Source organism: Venturia canescens, chromosome 11 (assembly GCF_019457755.1).
Source record: "Venturia canescens isolate UGA chromosome 11, ASM1945775v1, whole genome shotgun sequence".
NCBI classification, from domain to species: domain Eukaryota; kingdom Metazoa; phylum Arthropoda; class Insecta; order Hymenoptera; family Ichneumonidae; genus Venturia; species Venturia canescens.
The window spans coordinates 3380311-3404344 of record NC_057431.1 but is presented as its reverse complement, the minus strand read 5'-3'; the positions used below and the strand labels follow the sequence as shown (position 1 = coordinate 3404344).

Here is a 24034-nt window from a genome sequence, read left to right as displayed (position 1 = left end):
GACTTTCAGGATCCTCTGGTATTATTCACAAAATTCGACGTCGATTGGATCGATACAAATTATGTTTAAATATGTGTTAAAAGTACTTGTCCGGCCCATCACTATTCATTCAATAAAGAATCAATCATAAAAAAACGAAATGGCACGGCAGAATCTCGTTAAAAGTTTGTTGAAATGCGATTCACTATTAATTTAATGTTCTTAATAATAGTATAGGTTAGTTCTTATTCCGAATGGAACTCGTTCGCTGGAAGAATAAGTGGGAAGTAAAAATTGCCGTCATCGAATGTAAACTGCAGAGTTATTTTGGAAGCTTGAACATATACATTATGTACAATTTTTTTCATTTATCGATGCACAATAATATCCCTTCTATATTGCAGAATAATTTGTTTCCGTTTTTTATTAAATTAGTGCAATTAAGTAAAAATTACTTGAAGATAATTCTCTCAATTCCCTCTGCATGAATACTTGTGATCCATCAGTTCTAGACAAGCCCTGACTTTTATTTGGATAAACAATTTAAACGGAAAGTGATGGGCCGGACAAGTACTTTTAACACATATTTAAACATAATTTGTATCGATCCAATCGACGTCGAATTTTGTGAATAATACCAGAGGATCCTGAAAGTCTGAGAAGAATCAATTTTCTTATAAGTCTCGCCACCATAGAGTAACATATGACTAGCTTTCATGTGATTTTTTTGGATTTAAAAGCTTCTTAAAAGAATTTAATAATGTCAAAATTTGGAGTTACTAATAAAATACTTGTCCACCGATTGATATCATAAATTTTAATGCTGCACGTAATTCAAGTGGTAACTTCTTTCAATTCATTACAAAATACTTGGCCTCGAATTAATATAATAAATTTTAATGCCGCACGTAAATTAGATGGAATTTTTTTCAGTTGATTTAGCTGTTCGAATCTAATAAGAAGAATGAGGCATCGGTTTCCAAAATGATTTCAAGACCGATTTTTCGGTTTTTTATTTTTTACTTGTTATTTGGTTCTTTGACACTTTGAAAAATAGATACAGATTAGTTTTTGTTTTAATATAATGTTTTTTCAAGATTTGTGAATTTTTTTTCGAATTGTTCTGTATTTTTTTTTATAAAATAATTTTTTTTACAATTTAAAAAAAAATTTTTTTTAAGTTTTTTTTATGGTATAAATAAGGCAAATCAGTTTATCAAAAATTGGTCTGGAAGTTGTAAGGAAAAATGTTCGTCAACCTATAACGTCAATTATTTTCTTTTTCCGATCTAAAATATTATGGTTGATAATTAATAAAACGACAACATACTCAACTGTTAGGGTATAATGTGAGAAATTCCAATCGAATAAATGTTTTCTAATTTATTTCTTGTGTCATCATTATTTTTGAATATTCCCATATTTTGCTCCCTATTGAGTTTGGCTCTGCTCTTTCCAATACTTATTTTGACTCAATCGGTTTGCAGCGGATAGATACATATTATTAATTGGTTGCCTAATATGTGTCCTATGATATTCTACTATTTCTTCATGCTGATTGTGGTAACGTGATTTAGGAGGTTTTCAATCAACTATGATCGTCAATCGCACATTTTTTACTTCTCAAAACAGTTTTTGGTCTTGATATAAGTGTAGTTATTCTTTTTCCACCTGGTCTGTCGAGTAATAAATTTTGAAACTTGTTCCAAAAAGTCTTTGGATGCTTTTTTTGCTGATAGTACGAAAAGTTGAATCTTCGGAATGCGCCAGGCAAACACAAATTTTGACAACAATACTTATGAAATGATGTTTATGATGAGTATTCCTATTCTGCAAACTGCAAATGTGGAATTATTGGTGAAAACTTTCATTACGATAAGTCTACAGTTGCTCAGTTTTGGATGCGATCAAATATAATGCCTGCTAACATCCATGGGAACATACAGAATTTCTGAATACAATGTTCGCTATGTCATTTCAACGTAACATCATGACTTTTGCCAACTTTTCTCTATAATACTATATAGATTTGGATTATTGAAATACAGCAAAAATGCAAACTATAAAATTTATATACTTTGGCATTCATTTTACTTTTTGACTCTCACTGCAACATAATTATGAAGTGAAAAATTCATTAGAAAAGTCTTCAGTTGCTCATTTATGGATGGATTTGAAATTGCTGTTTTCCAAACTCATTGCGCAGATACATTGAATCGCAGCAGATACCTGCGAATTTTGAAATTTCTGTCGCTAAGTATATGTGCTAAGTATCACCCCCTATCTTTGATTATGGTAATATGTAATGGAACTTTGTTCAGCGAGTTTTAAAGTGTTTCTTTTCAAATAGTATTGAAGTTTGTATTACTGCGGTATGGAGCGAAAACCTTCAAACTTTCATATTTTTGTGTCGCAGCATGTAATCTAGAAAATTCATCACAAAAGTCTTCCGCTTTTCTAGATACTTCAATTTTCCTTTTTCTACTCCATTGTGAGTTTTCGAATTTCTAAATTAATTTCTGAATTGTCCTGAATAGGTTTTCTCCAAAACCAATGCGCAGGAACCTTAAACGTCTTTGAATTCCGTTGGTCTGTTGAATAAAGTACGCTCAGTTTTTTTGCTTCATTGAGTTCTCACATGATAAATGTTTCCGCGTGCCTTTTTGCTGCAACTATCAAACTGAAAATAATTGGATCTCAGCGGCCACTTGCAAACTTTGGAAACATATTTCATCGGGGCACGTTTTGGATGACACGAAAATTAAATTCAGAATGCAAAAATGATTCAGAATGCAAAAACGACATTCAAAAATGGCCAATTCTGTTGGATTTGTTGTATCTTTAATTAGATCTATCTTTCCTCTTTTCCTTTCTTTTTTCTAACGTTATAAGCCGAAAATCATATCTCGGCCCGCAACATGCATTGCTCCATGCTCTTGAGTTCCCAATGGACAAAACATATTAGAAGACAAGGGGAAAAATCACCAAAGTCCAAGAACAGACCTGTGATGAAATATTTTCGGTACAGTTTCGACGAAAAATAGGTCTTTTTTCGTGCAAACCAAAGTTACAAGCCGAGAAGCATATCACGGCCTACAACCCGCTTTCCACCGTGCTCTTGCGTTCCCAATAAGCATAACATATTAGAGTACTAGGAAAAAAATCCCCAAAGTCCAAGAACGGACGTGTGACGAAATATTTCCTTAACAATTTTGACGAAAAATAGGTCTTTTTTCGTGAAAACCAACCTTGTAATCCGAAAATCATGAATAATTCATAGAAATTTAAACTAAAATGATATATATAGTCATCTGAACATAAATAAGGAAGTTTTAAGAAAAAAGACTTGATATCAAACCATAAACTTCCCCTAGCAAAAAAAAGGTTGGGACAAGTACATTGATGATCCTTCGCAGTTTGCTGATAATTACATCCATAAAAAAAATATGAAAATTTTTTTTTTTTAATTGTAAAAACATTACTTTATATAAAAAAAATACAGAACAGTTCGAAAAAAATTTCACAAATCTTGAAAAAACATTATATTAAAAAAAAAACTTATCTGTATCCATTTTTTAAAGTGTCCAAAGCATCAAATAACAAGTAAAACATAAAAAACCGAAACATCACGCTTGAAATAATTTTGGAAACCGATGCCTTATTCTTCTTATTTTATTCGAACAGCTAAATTAATTTAAAAAACTTCCATCTAATTTACGTGCAGCATAAAAATTTATGATATCAATCGAATAAGGACAAGTAATTTATGAGTAACTCCAAATTTCAACATTATGGAATTGTTCTTAGAAGCTTTTAAATCCTAAAAAATCACATGCAAGCTAGCCATTTCTTACTCTATGGTGGCAGAGACTTATAAGAAAATTGATTCTCTTCAGGCTTTCAGGAGCTTCTGATATTATTCACAATATTCGATTGGATCGATACAAATTATGTTTAAATATGAGTTGAAAGTACTTGTCCGGTCCATCACTTCCCATTAAAATTGTTTATTTAAATAAAAATCAGGGCTTTTCTAGAACTGATGGAGCACAAATATTCATGCAGAGGGAATTTAGAGAGTTATCTTCAAGTAATTTTCCCTTAATTGCCCTTATTTAATAAGAATGGAAACGAATTGTCCTGCCATATACAAGGGATGTTTATGTGCATCGACAAATAAAGAACATTTTGTCCATTAAATATGTTCAAGCTTCCAAAATAACTCCCCAGTTTGTATTCCAATAACAGCAATTTTTATTTCTCACTTCTTCCAGCGAACGAATTTCATTCGGCATAACTAACCTATACTATTATTGAGAACATTAAACTAATACTAAATCGCATTTCAATAATTTTTTTACCGGATTCTGCCGTTCAATTTCGTTTTTTTATGATTGATTTTTATTTGTATGAATAGTGATGGGCCGGACAAGTACTTTTAAATCATATTTAAACATAATTTGTATCGATTCAATCGACGTCGAATATTGTGAATAATATATCAGAAAGCTCCTGAAAGTCTGAAGAGAATCGATTTTCTTATAAGTCTCTGCCACCATAGAGTAAGAAATGGCTAGCTTGCATGTGATTTTTTTGGTTTTAAAACCTTCTAAGAACAATTCCATAATGTTGAAATTTGGAGTTACTCATAAATTACTTGTCCTTCGATTGATATCATAAATTTTTATGCTGCACGCAATTTAGATGGAAGTTTTTTAAATTAATTTAGCTGTTGGAAAAAAATAAGAAGAATGAGGTATCGGTTTCCAAAATTATTTCAAGCGTGATATTTCGGTTTTTTATGTTTTACTTGTTATTTGATGCTTTGGACACTTCAAAAAATAGATACAGATTAGTTTTTTTTTAATATAATGTTTTTTCAAGATTTGTGAAATTTTTTTCGAACTGTTCTGTATTTTTTTTTATAAAGTAATTTTTTTACAATTAAAAAAAAAATTTCATATTTTTTTTATGGATTAAGGAACTTTTGAGAAAAAAGACGTGATATCAAACCATAAACTTCCCCTAGGAAAAAAAGGTTGGGACAAGTACATTGATGGTCCCTCGTTTTCTTATTTGATTCCTATTTGATTTTTTTTATTTGATTCGAAGGGCTAAATCAATTTAAAAAAATTCCTTCTAATTTACGTGCAGCATTAAAATTTATTATATCAATTCGAGGCCACGTATTTTCTAACACACCATGAATGCTGTAAAAAAACTCGAGACAAGTACATCTATGCCCTCTGGGATGTCATCTGTAAAATCATGGAAATCAATGGTCATAAGACTTTAAATCCAAGAAACAAAACGTTGTCAAATAAATGCAGAAGTTGCCGAGCACATCGCACTACGAACAAATGAATTACAAAAGAAGAAAAATGGGACAAAAAAAATTACAACCACAAAAAATATAAAGACAAAACATTACAAAAACAAATTGGGACTAAAAAAAATTAAGATCATAGCAATTAAAAAAAAATTACCCACGGAAAAATCTATATACCAATAATTGAAACAAATAAAATTTGGCCGTTGTACTTGGCGTTTTACTCGACTTTCGAATTTGTGAGTATAAGATACAGGTAAATTAGATAATATTAGCTAGAAAAAAAACGTTTTGTTTTGTCCTATTTTTCTTCTTTTGTAATTCATTTGTTCGTAGTGCGATGTGCTCGGCAACTTCTGCATTTATTTGACAACGTTTTGTTTCTTGGATTCAAAGTCTTACGACCATTGATTTCCATGATTTTACAGATGACTTCCCAGAGGGCATAAATGTACTTGTCTCGAGTTTTTTTACAGCATTCGTGGTGTGTTAGAAAATACTTGGCCTCGAATTGATATAATAAATTTTAATGCTGCACGTAAATTAGATGGAATTTTTTTAAATTGATTTAGCCCTTCGAATCAAATAAGAAAAATGAGGCATCGGTTTCCAAAATGATCCCTGACTTCCCGGGCAACTGAACCCGAGGGTTTATTTGGGACATTTTCCAACTCATTTTGTCGGCGGTTGTAAACCCTCGACGTCACTTCCGGTTTGCCGTTTGGACGGTTGTTCAACCCTCGGAACCGAGGGTTTCTGAACCGCTAGTCGCGCTTCTCGCCGACGGTTGTTCAACCTTCGAAGCCGAGGGTTTCTGAACCGCTTTTCGCACTTCTCGCCTTCGGTTGTTCAACCCTCGAAGCCGATGGTTCTGAACCGCTAGTCGCGCTTCTCGCCGACGGTTGTTCAACCCTCGAAACCGAAGGTTTCTGAACCGCTGTTCGTGCTTCTCGCTCGACGGTTGTCCAACCCTCGGAACCGAGGGTTCTGAACCGCTGTTCGCGCTTCTCGCTCGACGGTTGTCCAACCCTCGGAACCGAGGGTTTCTGAACCGCTGTTCGCGCTTCTCGCTCGACGGTTGTCCAACCCTCAGAACCGAGGGTTCTGAACGGCTGCTCGCGCTTCTCGCTCATTGGAAATTGAATGCATTTTTTGCAAACTACATTCAATTTCAATGAACAGAAAAGTTGACTGCAGGTCTGATGTCTGGGTATAATGAATGATACACAAGATGGTAATATTTTATTTTTACATCAACAGAGTATTAAAAATTTTAAAGGAAAACCTTCGAGATCTCATGTTCCTTAAATTAAATCGCTTATAGGTAAATAACCTTATTTTTGCAATATATAAATGAATATAAAAACTTTTTACATAACGTACGTATGCAGCGGCGTTTGACATAGCGCAAAGTTTAATACAAAAGTTTTCTTTTTATCGCCAATGAAAAATATCATTAAATAATATACGCGACAAACGGTAAATCATAGTATAATTTTCCATAAAAAAAATATCACGCTTTGCCGAAGACGTCTTTCATTCACATTTAATAAGTAGTGTTTTATAATGAACGAATTTCGACGATACATTTGAAATAATTTCGCAACTTGAATACTCGCGATGGTTCACTCGTTTCAGATTTATTGACAATAAGAAATATCGGTAGATACGTACGCGACAAACGGTAAATCATATTATATTTTTCCATAAAAAAATATCACGCTTTGCCATTGACGCCTCCCTTGTACATTTCATCGTTTAATTTCAATCCGTTTCCCAAACGTTTGTCATTTTTACACCATAAATTTCTTTTTCCACTACCATCATGATAGCCGGTGTAAATACATGTTCAGCTTTGACAAAACCCGGCGTCGATTCTACCAATCGGTGTAAGTGTTCCGCTCCGCAATAGTTATCGGTACTTTCCATATATGTTACGAATGTCCCATATACCGTCGTATTTTCATCATTCTCGAAGCTAACAATTGCGTCAATTTTAACAAAAAGATCGCCTTTCGTGAATATGTATTTGTCGCAACTTTTCGCGTTACCTGTATCCCCTTGGTCGCTAGCGTAAGCAACGCCTCTAATATTCGCTTTCTTATAAACATTCAATTGGCCGTTGCACCTTTCGTTTTGGTTTTGGAAAAGGGTAACTTCCTCAGCGGTAGGTTCGCGAGCGACACGATAGCCTAAGCCTTCGAAATCGGCGTTATTCCCATACTCGTCGTTAAGCGAATTTTTATTTTTCAAACCCATATTCAAGAATTCGTTCATCATTTCTTGAACCTCACGGTCCAAGTTCGCTTCGTTTTTTATGTTTCGCATGTAATCGTTGAGTACATAATAATACATTATTTGAGTTTGGCGACTGTTCGGGCTTTGCAAGGAAAGCAAAATTTGTCGGTTATAACTCTCGTATATGAAGGATGTGTGAGTCCACATAGGGCCCCAATTCTTTACGCAATCGGGAACGTGTTTGAGTATGTGCAAATTAAACGTCATATTCTCAAGTCCCATTAATCGTTGGTAGTCTTCAACGAAAAAACCTATGAGCCATCGAGTCCTTCGAATCTGTTGCATATTAATACATTCGTTATTTAGAATATGCGCCACTTCCGATAGGCGGCAAAACAATTGTAAATATTCGTCAGGGATAATATCTTTCAGAATCGGTACGCAATAGTAAATAATTCAATTCCGCCATTCATTCGCCTTCCATACGTTACAGTTATCAATGCCACGTGGTTTTCTCGCTATTCTGCTTGGCGTACGTATTTTCGTCAGTCGCTGGTTTATAAGCCTTTCCAGACTCTCTTTACTGCGAAAGTACCACGAATCACTCGCCTTCGCATTGAGCAACAATTGCGTCAACTTCTTTCCTACCCCGAGCCACATGTTGTGCATGGAATCAATGACAACCCCATCACGAAGATTGAATTCAGGAATGTATCTCGCGATGCTATTTCCAATGAATCCCCGTACCCTGTGCTTGCCCATCATTGCTGTTTCCATATCATTACGAATTTCATCGTCCGTCCGAAATTCGATTGCGATATCCGGGTATACCCAACACGATGATTTATAAGAAGTTGTTCGATCTATTCTCTGGAAACTTGCTTCAATAATGAGCAATTCATTACTAAAGGTTATAAAAATCATTACTAAAAGTTATAAAAAAAAAACTATTTCAAACGTAATGAATAAAAAAAATGAATCTGTTAAATCTTGGTAATGTATGAAAAACATTTGGTTCAAAGGAACAAAAGGTTGTCAAATAAATGCAAAAGGGACGAGTACATCGGATGACGAATAAACAAAATTTTTAACATAATGGTATGTAAAAAAAATTACGAAACCAACTGTGTTTGAATAAAACAATTAAGAAAAGCTTTCACAAATCATGAAAAAACATTATATTAAAAAAAATAAAAATCTGGAATTATTTTGTAAAAGAAAAAAAAATTCAAATAGAACGTGAAAAATTCATTCTTACGGGAAGTATCCGGAACTTGAGAAAGTTCTAAAACTTGCTTCAAATGAGCAATTCATTACTAAAGGTTATAAAAAAACCATTTCAAACGTAATGAATAAAAAAAATGAATCTGCTAAATCCTGGTAATGTATGAAAAACGTTTGGTGTTCAAATGAACAAAACGTTGTCAAATAAATGCAAGTGATGAGTACATCGGATGACGAATGAAAAAAATTAAAAACATAATGGTATGTAAAAAAAATTATGAAACCAACTGTAAATAATTTCAACAACACAGGTAAGAAAAGCTTTCACAAATCGTGAAAAAACATTATATTTAGAAGAAATACAAATCCGTAATTATATTGTAAAGGAAAAAAAAATTCAAATAGAACGTGAGAAATTCATTCCTACGGGAAGCATCCGGAACTTGAAAAAGTTCTAGTGAATCAAAAAGTTACCAAAAAATCGCATCAAAGGTAAAAGTCATTTGTTACTCTATGGTGACAGATACTTAGAAGAAAATCGATTCTTCTCAGACTTTCAGGATCCCTTGGTATTCACAATATTCGATGTCGATTTCGTGTCGGTATAAATTATGTTTAAATATGTGCTAAAAGTACTTGTCCGGCCCATCACTTTTCATTCAAATTGCTCATTCAAATAAAAATCGTGGCTCTTTTAGATCTGATGGATCATATGTATGCCTACAGAGGGAATTGAGAAAATTATCTCCAAGAGATTTTAACTTAATTGCATTCAATTTTTCTGTAATATACAAGAGTTATTATTGTGTATTGATGAAAAAATACCCTTCGGACGATAAAAATCGTCAAGCTTCCAAATTAACTCTCCAGTTTATATTGAAATGACGGCAATTTTTACTTCACATTTCCTTCTTCAACCGAATTTTATTTGTTATAGCAACTAACCTATTCTATTACTGAAGATATTCAACTGATAATAAATCACATTTTAATAAATTTTCGAGAGGATTCGTCTGTATAATCTCGTTTTTTTTTATTATCACATACACAATTGCACTTTGTTAAAATCAACATAAAAACATGAGTGAATTGTTGGGAAGAAATAGTTGCCGCCGAGCATATATGAGATGATGTTCGAATTCAAGTGGGCGTGTAACGGCAGCGTTAATACTAGTTCCATAAAAATAATACATTAATTAAGGTCTAGTTTGATTTTTATTTGAATGAGCAATTTGAATGAAAAGTGATGGGCCGGGCAAGTACTTTTAGCACATATTTAAATATAATTTGTACCGACACGAAATCGACATCGAATATTGTGAATACCAAGGGATCCTGAAAGTCTGAGAAGAATCGATTTTCTTCTAAGTATCTGTCACCATAGAGTAACAAATGACTTTTACCTTTGATGCGATTTTTTGGTAACTTTTTGATTCACTAGAACTTTTTCAAGTTCCGGATGCTTCCCGTAGGAATGAATTTCTCACGTTCTATTTGAATTTTTTTTTCCTTTACAATATAATTACGGATTTGTATTTCTTCTAAATATAATGTTTTTTCACGATTTGTGAAAGCTTTTCTTACCTGTGTTGTTGAAATTATTTACAGTTGGTTTCATAATTTTTTTTACATACCATTATGTTTTTAATTTTTTTCATTCGTCATCCGATGTACTCATCACTTGCATTTATTTGACAACGTTTTGTTCATTTGAACACCAAACGTTTTTCATACATTACCAGGATTTAGCAGATTCATTTTTTTTATTCATTACGTTTGAAATGGTTTTTTTATAACCTTTAGTAATGAATTGCTCATTTGAAGAAAGTTTTAGAACTTTCTCAAGTTCCGGATACTTCCCGTAAGAATGAATTTTTCACGTTCTATTTGAATTTTTTTTTCTTTTACAAAATAATTCCAGATTTTTATTTTTTTTAATATAATGTTTTTTCATGATTTGTGAAAGCTTTTCTTAATTGTTTTATTCAAACACAGTTGGTTTCGTAATTTTTTTTACATACCATTATGTTAAAAATTTTGTTTATTCGTCATCCGATGTACTCGTCCCTTTTGCATTTATTTGACAACCTTTTGTTCCTTTGAACCAAATGTTTTTCATACATTACCAAGATTTAACAGATTCATTTTTTTTATTCATTACGTTTGAAATAGTTTTTTTTTATAACTTTTAGTAATGATTTTTATAACCTTTAGTAATGAATTGCTCATTATTGAAGCAAGTTTCCAGAGAATAGATCGAACAACTTCTTATAAATCATCGTGCATTTATTTTTTGGACTACACGAGTAACACGTCGGGTTTCACTCAGTCGAGGTTACATAAAACATAAATGTACTTGTCTCCAATTTTTTTACAGCACTCATGCTGTTTTCACGGTTTGATTCGACTACTTTTTGTGCACTGTGAACTTGAAAAAAATTCACAGGACATGTTACGACACAACTATTATCGTTAATTCATTTTTTTGTTCGTTCCAAGAAATACACATAACTATTCTTGGCGTTTCTCGGCCAACTTCTTTTTTCGACCTTAGCATCATCAGCAAAAACCCATGACGTACCAGATCTTAACATGTTCGTATAATGCCCTTCAAATACTGTTCGATCATGATGGAAAATAGCACTATTGACTTTATATTTTTCGCCGCAAACAGTAACTACAGCGGATGGAATACCTTTAACACTAAAATCAATCTTTGAAAGTTTCATAGTTGTTTCATCTATAGATAATATTAAAAGTTGAAGAATCAAAACGCCTTGAACAGTTGATAAGTTTTTGTTAAGAGTGTTCCCATTCCGCCACAAGCATTGCACTGATGTCCTTCAATCGGATTCCACTGAGACAAACTATGTTCGATTAATTCCTGTAAAGTAAAAGCTTTTTTAACACGCGGAAAGCTCAAAACTAGTATATTATTTGCTTGTTCATCTGTGGTCGTATATTGACAAGCTTTACATCGAACTTTAATAAATAATCAATTTATGTTCTACAGCATTTCGAAGTAAATCAGATTTTTATCAGATTCCCATGAAAAATTCAGAAACGTCGTGCTGTTTTTTTTTGAATAAACGATTCTCCTACATATTCTCTTACAACGCATGAACTCACTGATTTATTTCTTTCCACATAAGACCGAAGTAAAAGAGGTATAGGATTTTCTTTCTCCTCCGAAGTTCTGAAAAATTCTTCCCTAAGAGGTTTGCAATTGAAAATACATTGTATAATAGAATTAGCATAACACGAAACACCATCCGTATTGGTTAATCCGTTAATAGACCAGGAGCTCATATTTTTCCATTCACTTGCCGCTGATTGACACTCCATAACATTTTTGGATATAGCCCAAACAAAATCTGGAATTTTGGGAGCCCATTGTTTGGCAAACTTTATGAGGACAAGATCTGTACGAAACTTCTGTCTGAGACGATTGTATTCCCTTATAGCTAACTCATCTGCTTTTACAGAATGGGGATCGAAATTGATTAAATGTAGTCCGTCTAAGGTAGTAACACGAGAAAGACCGACATAAGTCTGTCCACAAGTGAATATAGAATTTCCTGCATTATAATTATTACCTATCAGTGTATTCGGAAAAATTTTTAATTAATAAAATAAATTTTTAGTTTCCCTACCTTGGAATTTTTTTAAAAAATTCCCTGCCTCATTGAAAGAGAAAAATATATCAAATTACAGCTAATAAAAATTCCAGATAACGCGATATTGAAAATCCAACTTACGCAAAATTAGTTTTTTTGAAAAATCATTTTATTATACATTAAAGTTGTTTTAAGTACTATACAGCCAAACAAACATGCGCGCGCATATTTTATTTCCAACTTAAATTTTACTTTGTTCGATTAAAAATCATCAACACTTTCGAATAGTCTGTTATGCGGTTACAAATTCAGCGCCATTTTCTAAATTATCAAGAATTCCATCAACGCCCTCATAAATTTCTTCTCCAACCCCATTGACTCCTGAATTAACGAGTCAGAGCAAATTTCAAAATGGACCATATTTTTTACCAAAATACATTAAGCAAACTCGTTTCTGAATAACACGATGAACCAAGCCACAAGTCCGTAACTTCTTATCAGCAACAACGAGGAAAACTGCAAAAAACGTAAATATATATATTGTAGCGAAACACACGCGCGACGGCCCGAGCCCGTCGAAACGAACGAAACTCCGCGATCTTTAGATCGCGGAAAAACATCGCGGCGACCACGCTCGTCGTTGTTGACAGGTGGCGGCCATCTTAGGCCGGTAGGCATGAGCCCGAGCGGGGCTACCGGCGCCGCTCTGAACTTCGCCGCGCTATATTTTCGGAAATTAATTCTTTTTGATTTTTATTATTTTAAGTCGCCCGAGCACGTAATTACGATCAAAATTTTCAGAAAAATAACACGAATTGAAGAAAAATGATCACAAGTCAAATTAATAACATAAAAACTGATCACAATGAAAAATGTAAAAAGCGACTACGACGCATGCGCGGGCACAGCGTTGATGGGCTATAGGACGCGTACGTGACTTTTAGCGATTATAATTTTACGAATCATATTAAAACAAATAAAAATGCCAAATTGAAGAAGAAATTAAGTAATATTTGATCAGATTGAAGTTTTTACTGTTTAACATCGTAATAAGCTGTAAATCATAAAAAGCGGTAGTCTGCGCATCGTATGCTAGCCTGCTCGACCAACGGGCGATCGCGAATCATGGCAACGGGCCAATCGGAGAGGGCGTAACAAGTTGATGCGCAGAACCGAGCGAAAACGGAGATTCTCGGCGCTCGAGAATTTTATGGTGGGGACACGGGTATAAGAAGCGCTGCGCGACTCATTCGGCAGACAGTTCTCCCTGGCTAAAGAATCAACTCGGACCTCTCTCAGTACATCAGCCTCAGCAATACTACACCTATCCTCAAAATCTTTGGGGTTCCCGTAGCGCGGACTCTCGGATCGACTCGGCGACGTCTCGATCCCATAGCCCGTGGACGGTGAATTGCCTATTTCCTTGGATGCCTGGATTCTCGGAGCGACTCGGCGACGTCTCGATCCCATAATCCAGGGTCCACACCTAACCTCTAAAAAATTTCCGGCTTTCCGTTGCACGGAGTTCTCGGATCGATTCGGTGACGTCTCGATCCCATAACACGTGGACGGAGGGTTACCTCTACCCTGTAAATGCACGGACTCTCGGAGGGATTCGGTGACGTTTCTATCCCATAGCCCGTGGTTTGCATCCTACCTTTTAACGTTTTATTTCTTTCGTATTGTTGAGGAGAATTAAAAATTCATCTTATTATCAAAAATTAAATTCACGTTTGAAAAACATTGTCCGAGGTGGTCCAGGTAGGGAGATCTAGACCCATTTAGAAAAAAAATCCAAGAGGCGATAGATCGAGTTAAAATTATATCGAGTCAAAACAAAATTGAAAAATTGTAAAAGCGAAGAGATCCTCTTGGATTCATTTATATTTTTTTTAGAGAAAACAAGCGTAACAGGACATCGGAAAAACCGCGTCAAACGAATAATAGCTCGAAGCATTGAATCGAGAGGTTTTTAAGCTCGAGGCGTGTCGAGAGACTAGAACGAACGCAATAATTAAATTTAAAATTGTTTTATTTCTAATTATTATTTTTGTACAATTAAAATTCGAAAATTGAGAAATTAAAAATTATCTCAGACAGAGAATTTGCAACGTTTTCGGGTCTTTCGGGTCTTTTTCTCGCCAGATCTGGTAAAACAACGCAAGACAATATAAAAAAAAAAAAACCAAACTGTTTTAATCATCAAAAGCAATCGCGAAGCTTTTCATTTTGTCAAAATTCAATCGGTTATTTGAATAAATTTGATTATTTTAATTTTCAACATGAATTCTTGGTTTCCGCGTTTTCCTTCATACCTGCTCCTTATTATTTAGGTTGCTCGAACCGACGCGTGGCGGCGTTCAGGCCAGGTCGGCAAGAGCGTTTCGTTACAATATATCTTAGGGTGGCCCTTAATATGGGTGAAAAAAAAAATTGATCGCGCCGCCCTCCAAAACGGTTCCAAATGATAAAAAAAAAATCCACGCAAAGCCGTAGCTATGTCCGGTAAGAGGAAGACGTGCCTGTAAGCATGAACTTGGATTTAAATATCAATTTTTCTGCATGATTTAGTAATTTTTAAAAATGTTGTATTTCAGTGAAAAATGGTCGTATAGAGGTCTAAAAAAATGCATTTTGAAGCTTCAGGTTTCTATTTTCAAGATCTTATGACGAAAAAAATGCAGAGCTACATGTTGTGCGCAATTTTGAGAAAAATTGCGAGAAAAAAACAGCAAATTTGTATGCTTTTTTATTAATCCCACAAGCGTAGATTTATTTTTTTCAACTAAGCCATGCTATGGACCGGATAGCTAGTTTATTAAGCTTCAATTTGCTTTTTTAAAAACTTCGGTAGGACCATTTTTTGCTGAGATGTTGAACTTTGAATTAAGAAGAACTCTTTTGTCTTTGATCGACGATATCTCAGCAACCAATGGTCGCACAGGAAATTCAAGGGCAGTTCTGAAAACTGGAATAAATGTACTACAAGATTCTGTTGCGATCTTGAAGGTGAAATTTTCCTTTCATCCTTGTAGTGAATTTAAAAAAATAGGAAAAAATGTATTTTATGGTTTTTCAGAAAGTCAATAGCCAAATTTCAAATAATCATGAAATGACTGATGTTGAGTATGCCATTTACAGCTGAATATACCCCCAAAAACTCTGCCGAAGTTACATTTCGATCTAACCAATCGTTTCTTCGTGGCAACCGATCAAACATTAATCAAATTTGAGGGTCACGTTTTTTACGTTAAACGAGTCATGATCATAACAAAAATGAAAAATGAAAAATTTCCAAGTTTTTTCTACATTTTTCCCATAAATAAGGTTGAAATATACAAAAAAAAAATTCCGAAAGTTTTTGATGAAAAATGATTGTTTTTCTTAAGGCTTCCAACATTGAGAGCTTCTGAAAAACCATAAATTACCTTTTTTTTCCTATTTTTTTAAATTCACGACAAGGATGGAATAAAAAATGGATCATCAAGATTGCAACGGAACCTTGTAGGACATTATTCCAATTTTCAGAACTACCCTTGAATTTCCTGTGCGACCATTGGTTGCTGAGATATCGTCGATCAAAGACAAAAGAGTTCTTCTTAATTCAAAGTTCAACATCTCAGCAAAAAATGGTCCTACCCAAGTTTTAAAAAAAGCAAATTGAAGCCTAATAAACCAGCTATCCGGTCCATACCATAGCTTATAGTTGAAAAAAATAAATCTACGCTTATGGAATTGATAAAAAAGCATAAAAATTTGCTGTTTTTTTCTCGCACTTTTTCTCAAAATTGCGCACAACATGTAGCTCTGCATTTTTTTCGTCATAAGATCTTGAAATTAGAAACTTGAAGCTTCAAAATGCGTTTTTTTAGACCTCGATACGACCATTTTTCACTGAAATACAACATTTTTAAAAATTACTAAATCATGAAGAAAAATTGATATTTAAAACCAAGTTCATGCTTACAGGCACGTCTTCCTCTTACCGGACATAGCTACGGCTTTGCATAGATTTTTTTTTTATTATTTGGAACCGTTTTGGGGGGCGGCGCGATCAATTTTTTTTTTTACCCATATTAAGGGCCACCCTAATATATATATATGTTTCAAACCATGATTGCAATAATTTCCATCATCGACTAATTCGTAGCGTTAAACTTGGATACTGACTTAACTTGAGAAACACTTGAATCAATGGTTGTGTCTTGGCAAGAGCAACACGAAAAATGACCAAGCAGTTTGGACGGAATTCTCACAGCGAAAATCCAGAAATATTTTTTTTTTTAACTGAAATAGAATACAATTAATCACATAATGATGACTTCGTTTCTCATTCAATTTGATAGAAAACTACAAAAAAATGCATATAAATTGTGACGATTTTTTTATTTTGACTAAAGAAGATGAACGAAAATTAAGAGATGACACAAATGTCCTCCCGTCCGTTTCGTTCGATGCTTCGGCCACGCAACGATTCCGCAAAGATTTCTGTGGGACCTTGTTAAGAGAAAAAGAATATTTGATTTATTCGTCGATTTAATTATTCCATGTAAATCGGGAGAGTCGAATTCGAATTAGGAGGAGGGCCAATCGTCGTTGACAATGTATTTCGAGCAGGACTCATGCGTTTGGCTGTCTTCCCGTGAGAAATGGAACAAGGGAAAGATTCGAAGAAGGACGAGAACATCTAACGTCGGCGTACTTTGAGCAGGGCTCGTACGCATCAACACAATTACACCACACCGACACACACACAAACAGGGTGGTCACTGTAGAACGTTCCCGTAGGTCCGAGAAATTCGAAATTTCCAACGATCGAGAAGTGATCTACATCGATATTTCAGGGGAGTCCCGTCGAAAGGGGCATCAGACCTTTTTGAAATTTAATTTCGTTCGCGAACAGCTATTCTCTCTCTTCCCGTTGTGTAAATTGATAATCATCGTGTGTTTGGGCCAGGGGTTATTATTATCGAAATAATGTCATCGACATTTAATCAATTTATCCCGTGGAAATTTGGGGGCCCCGTCTAACGCCCAACTAGAAGAATTGATACGTCGCACCTGTTGTAGGGAGAGTAAAGATCGTAGTTAGAGGGGAGAGAGGGGAGTGACACCGCGTAACGAATATCGATCACTTTCGGGAGATTTTCGTGGAGCATCGAGCGAACTGGACGTGCGATCTCGGGAATTAGTCTCACACGCCGTAAGTCCAACCTTTCGTTGTTCGTTTCGGGTGATGGACTCTTTAAGTAATTATTCCCGTGGATTATTATGGCATAATTCATTTCATGTTATTGTGAAATTTCGCTCGGTCTAATTAGTTTGAATATCGAGAAAATGTGTCACGGCGGCGGCTCTGTCCCGTAGAAAGTCGGCTTTTGATTTCCTTGTTGCCCGCGTTCCGTAAAGTTCGGGGTAGAAAAATAAAGTCGAATAAATTTTCAGTTGCGTGGCCGACGCGAAAATCTCAAATTTTGTTTAGTAATCGTTTGTTTCTTGTAAAGCTGAGAGGAAAGGTCGGGAATATTCGTGAGAGAGTTTGAGTGAGAAAGAGTGTGTGGATCGGGATTGCGAACGCGTGTGACGGGTAATAGCTCGGCTGAGTAACCGAATATCGGGGGCTCAGTAATTTTATTCATCACGTAATTATTTGTCATCGTATTCCATCTTTAACGAATTTCTGACCACGAGTAGAACCGTGACAGAAAATACGAGCTCGTGATAGATTGTAGTGAGTGTAGGCTCCCGATCGATTGTGTGTGAAGATTGTAGTGTGAGTTCGCGACTTTTTCTCCCGTCTTTACTTTACGGTCCTCCCGGTAAATTCTCATCGAGATTTGATTATTGTAATTTTGAAAAGTGATTGTTAAATAATAATTAAGATATCATCCATTTAACAATTTTTGGTTTTGCCAGTTATTCTCCCGTTCACCCCGCCCATTCCGCTGCAAGCCAAGCCGGCAAATCATCATTTCCCTCCGATCATACTATGTCACTTCGGTGGCTGGCGCCCACGAGAATAAGAACTGTTCTCGAAAACATAAAAATGGTATGAGCGGAAGAATTTGATTTTGTGGCACTTGAAAAATCGGTCACAAAATATACCTGAATCGAAATTTCATTCTCTGTAGTATCGCACCTTCCAGAACTGAAAAGTTCTAACATATTCCCAACGAGTCTGACCCAAGAATCTCATTCCCAGTATCCACTCATTTGAAGCCCTTGGCTCAAGGAATACCTCCATATCAATCACTTGAGATCACGAAATCTGGACAATCAAGACTTTGAGCCATATATTTTCATGGAACGCTTGAGACTGTAAAACCGTGTTGACCAACCAAACTGAGGTCATGGAAAAATCACACTGTGTCCATTTGAATCAAAAGAGTTTTATCAGGAAACACCGCTTCCACTGTAATAAAAAAAAATTTTTATTGCAATTTCATCTTCATCTTATACCATTAAACTGAACGAGTTTATAGGGCTTGTGGTTTATATTCTGATTGAGGATCAAATTTTGATACCTTTATCTCAGATTTGCTGGTCCGTAACAAGTTCTGACACTTTAGGAACCTGTACGCTTGGACCATTGCAACAATCTTCAAAACCAAAAATGAAAAGGAACAGCAACAGACCGCTTCCACATTTCATTAGCACTGGAGATAAAAGATTCTGTAATCAGAAAATTACTATTATATTGAAAAATTATTCTACTTACTCAAAAGCATTGTCACCGGAGCCTGCAAGTATACTCACCCGCACTTGATCTTTCTTCATTTTCTTTGCAGATCAACGTTGATCCAAACCTCAAGAAATCTCTATCCGAAAGGAACCAAAATTTTATCTCGGTCTTCTGACTGGCAGTCTTCTAGTATGAAACTTTAACGCTGTTGATTGCAATTTCATCTTCATCTCTACTATTAACTTGTGGTTTAAATTCTGATTGAGGATCAAATTTTGATACCTTTATCTCAGACAACAAAATTTTTGCTGGTCCGTAACAAATTCTGACACTTTAGGAACCCGTGGACTTGGACCATTGCGACAGTCTTCACAACCAAAAATGAAAAGGAACAGCAACAGACCGCTTCCACATTTCATTAGCACTGGAGATAAAAGATTCTGTAATCAGAAAATTACTATTATATTGAAAAATTATTCTACTTACTTAAAAGCATTGTCACCGGAGCCTGCAAGTATACTCACCCGCACTCTATCTTTCTTCATTTTCTTTGCGGATCCAAAAATTTTTGTTGATCCAAAAATTCAGAATACGGACCAACTCAAGAAATCTCTATCCGGAAGGAACCAAAATTTTATTTCGGTCTTCTGACTGGCAGTCTTCTGCGTATGAAACTTTAACTGTTGAAAACACAATCTTGGATTTCGACCTCTATTTCGCTTTTTTTCATCTTTACTTTTTTCACCATTTTCACTAAACATTGTCCTGCTTTTAAATAGTCGGTGAATAGTCGGTGAAAACTGTTACATTCGCGATCTTTCTTTTACATCACGGAAATATATAGATATATACTTGTACTACAGAGAACTGTCAAACGCGATCTTTATAACCTCATTCATTTAACAACACACCATACGTCATATCACGAAATATATATAAGTATATACTTGTATTATGGCACCAGAAAAAATATATATAGGTATATAAAATGTATTATGGCACCAGATTTGTCACTAAAAAAAAACAAATAAACATCAAAAATGTGTGCGAAAATCCGACCCATTTTTTGATGCTATTAAAAAATAAATAATTAATATCTCTTCAACGCGTTAAGCTACAGAGTTCGAAGAGGACGCGATCGAAAGAAAAAAAAAATAAAAATACGTTAACTTATAATATTCTCTGGAATACTATCGTTAATTAATTATTAAAGAAACAAATTTTGAAAATTTTCGAAAACAATTGGAAACGCTATCGCTCCGGTAAAGAGTCTCTGGCAGCAACTCGTCATGTCATGTTGTTGTTATAAATGTACTTGTCTCAGAGTCGTTGCCGCGACTCTAGATCTAGATCCAGACTACGGATCTTACACCTTCGTCCTGTCGCATAACACATGTGACACCCATATTTTCCATTGAATCTTGTCATGTTAAGAAGACTCGCTCGCGCCACGGAATCGACACAGCAGATAATTGTTAAGAATTTACTACACACGGTATCCCTTCCGTTAGGTTTCCAATCAATGCCGGTACAATATAATTCACGAAGCTGTTGGACAATCGGTTTCATGAACGCGTTCAAATCCGGATGTACTCTATCTATCCAAATGCCGGCCAATATCATGAAACGTTTTCGCGCGTGTGGTGGCAGCTCGTTAATAGTTAATAATACAGGCCATGCACTCACACCCGACGATTTCGCTACCTGGCACCCATCTGTATTCAGGGAGAACGAGAAATTCCACTCGTTTGATAAAAAACGTCCCGGTTTCTGCAAATCTTTGTATGCCATTCCGTCGTAAATGTCGGTCATGTCATAGCCGTTCCGTCGTTTACGATTTTGCGGATATCTAAGAAGCTTTATGAAATCCGGTATCGATAACGTCTTTTTCATTTGTTCAATCAAATTTAACGATAAGAAGAATCCTACCGTATTCAATGGTTTTCCCGGTCCAGAGATTTTACAAGTACAATCTGTAGTGAGGGACTTTCCTGTTCCGATAACGCTTAGACACTTTCGACAATACAAATGACGGGTTTGGAAACCATCTTCCCTCATACCTAACCTCTTCCACATTGTTTTTTTTTTCTCGGGAAACATTTTTCGTTCCTCAAACTTGTTCAAAAATTTAAAAAACGATAATATCGCTATAACGCTCAAGACATGCCGTACAGCCATCGCGATAACGGTAATAAACATTGTGATTTTGCGATCATCCTTTCGCATAGTTATTATTGGCCTTCGTTCTTCGGGTAATGATGCTGGTGGCCCCTCGTCGTTGCCATTTCCATTCCCGTCAACGACATTATTATCGATGACGCCTTCGTCACTCGAACTTTCATCGGTAATTACAAATTCATCGTCGCTACGATCAGATTCGCTATCATTGCCGTTTACAAACGTATTACTATTGTAATTACCACGATACCGTGCATCCGCTTCGCTATTACCGTTATTCGTAATTTGGCTAATGTCGTCCTAATCATCATTATCTTCGCTCTCATACGTTTCATTCTCATGTGGTTCACTCACATTCATACGACTCGCGGAATCATCGTCGGTGTTGCTGTTACGACTCGATGATTCACCGTTGACGTCATGGCGTTGCTCATGTTGCTCCGCTTCGTCGTCATCGGCGGTTTTTCGTCTTGTCTCTGCACTCGACGATGTGTCATTTCGTCGCCACCGCCGCCGCCGCCGCTCTCCATCCTCAACCGTCTAAAAAAATATAAATTTGTTCAGACTGAAAAAATATTGTTGAAAGTCGAAAGATAATTTTCAGTCGCGTTACACCATTGGTTTCTCAATAATTTTAAGAGCTGGTGCGAGTACAAACATTTTCCCCGTTTTTCCCGAGAAGATTATGTTTAAATTATTTTCTCGGCCATGACCAACGTTTTTCCCCAGATTCTGTATCAAGTTTCATCGCATACCGGTATAAGTTTGTATTGCGGATAATCGGCCTCTTTCGGTAATCTCTTGCACGTATCCATAAATAGTTTTGTATAAGCATCAATATTTTACCAATATCTTTTCCTACTTTTAATTGTACGTCTTCTCGTTCGCCGTCCTTGGTTCCATATTGATTCGGAGCTCGACACGCTTATTGTTTTAATTCCCACCGAAATTGTACCTTCAAAATTATTTGGGAAATTTTAATACTTGGCATAGAACAAAAAGTCCAACATTAACGTCATTAATCATCTATCGTCATCTGTTGATGCGTTCCTGCGAAACAATTTTAAGTTTCAAACTATGCAGTTCATTTTAGCAATATGAATCGAGTCTATAATATTGTAGCAAACAATATCTAGCACGAATTCACTCTTAAAAACCGAATTAAAGTGTACACGACGGCAACGGCGACGAAGCCGCTGCGTGCGAAAAAAACACCTCATTTTTTGTATTAATTAAAGTGATGCAATAAAATTGAAACGAAAGCCAAGAATTTCTTCTTCGACCGTTGCGAAGATCAGTACCCGTGTTCAATTGAATATTGTTTCAACTTGAAATCGTTACATTAAATATGGCACGTTCTTACCAATATTTTCCCTGGCTGTACACCGGTAGGGTGAAGAACAAAACAGAGGCCTGGCGCTGCGAATGAACCCTCCGAGACAGAAATTTTCAATTGACGCAACTGAAATCATGTTAAATGAATGCTCAAATATTATAAAATAAAATATCCGTCGTCGCGCGTATCCATTTTCAAAAGATTCACAGTCTTAGTTGCATTGGAATTCAATTTTTCTTTGCCCTCTAATCGTTTCAATAAATATGACACATTTTTTTTTTTTTGTATTGTCCCCCTGCGTTGAGGCTATTTGCCTATTACAGGGTCGGCCCGGGTCAGTAGCCTGCCCCCCCTGGGGGTCTGGTCCGGATCAGTAACCAGGCTCCCATGCGGCCGCACCCGACTTTCCCCCTTTGTAGCGCATTTGCCATGGCACTCGATTCCATGGGCACAGGGAAATTGCGGAAAACCTGTGCCACTACAGCTCGGCCCTGGGCTCGCTTCACGGTATCGGAGCTACGTCGCGCCTTGTCGCGGGAATGTAAATATGAACTACAGTCATATACATGTGTCACACAGGTACAGGTACCTGTGTGTAACCCATACATACGTCTGGAGCTACGTCACGTTCATATTTAATTCTCGCGAAAAGTCTAGGAGACCGAGAATCGAACCGAGGGCCTCCTGATGCTCTGGTTAGGAGGCAAGCATGCTAACCACTAGACCAGAGCGCCCGGTTTGGTTCATGATTTGAATTGCGTAGATAGAAAATTTCTGCCTCTGTGGATTCATTCGCAGCGCTTTCTCTGTTCTGTTCTGTACCCTACCGATGTACAGCGAGTGAAAATATTGGTAAGAATATCCCATATTTAATGAACTGATTTTAATTTGAAACAAAATTGTGGATTGTAATGGTAACTAAGAAATTTTTGGTTCATCATTTGAATTGCGTAGATAGAAAATTTCTGCCTCTGTGGATTCATTCGCAGCGCTTTCTCTGTTCTGTTCTGTACCCTACCGATGTACAGCAAGTGAAAGTATTGGTAAGAATTTGCCATATTTAATGAACCGATTTTAATTTGAAACAAAATTTTGGATTGTAATCGCTACTGTAAAATTTTTGGTTCATCATTTGAATTGCGTAGATAGAAAATTTCTTACCAAGTGAGTTCATTCGCATTGCTTTCTGTATTGTGTTCTTTACCCTACCGATGTACAGCGAGTGAAAATATTGGTAAGAATATGCCATATTTAATGAACCGATTTTAATTTGAAACAAAATTGTGGATTGTAATGGTAACTAAGAAATTTTTGGTTCATGATTTGAATTGCGTGATAGAAAATTTCTGCCTCTGTGGATTCATTCGCAGCGCTTTCTCTCTTCTATTCTGTACCCTACCGATATACAGCGAGTAAAAGTATTGGTAAGAATTTGCCATATTTAATGAACC

The 24034-nt window shown here is 35.7% G+C and overlaps 1 long non-coding RNA gene across 1 annotated transcript; it reads right to left on the bottom strand.

Moving 5' to 3' along the window:
* Positions 1–21765: 21765 nt before the first annotated feature.
* Positions 21766–22681, bottom strand: LOC122418295 (uncharacterized). Its single transcript, XR_006262490.1, has 3 exons — positions 22611–22681; positions 22110–22202; positions 21766–21787 (listed from the first exon to the last, which is right to left on the bottom strand). It is a non-coding gene; the product is annotated as an uncharacterized lncRNA (long non-coding RNA).
* Between the last annotated feature and the right edge of the window lie 1353 nt (positions 22682–24034).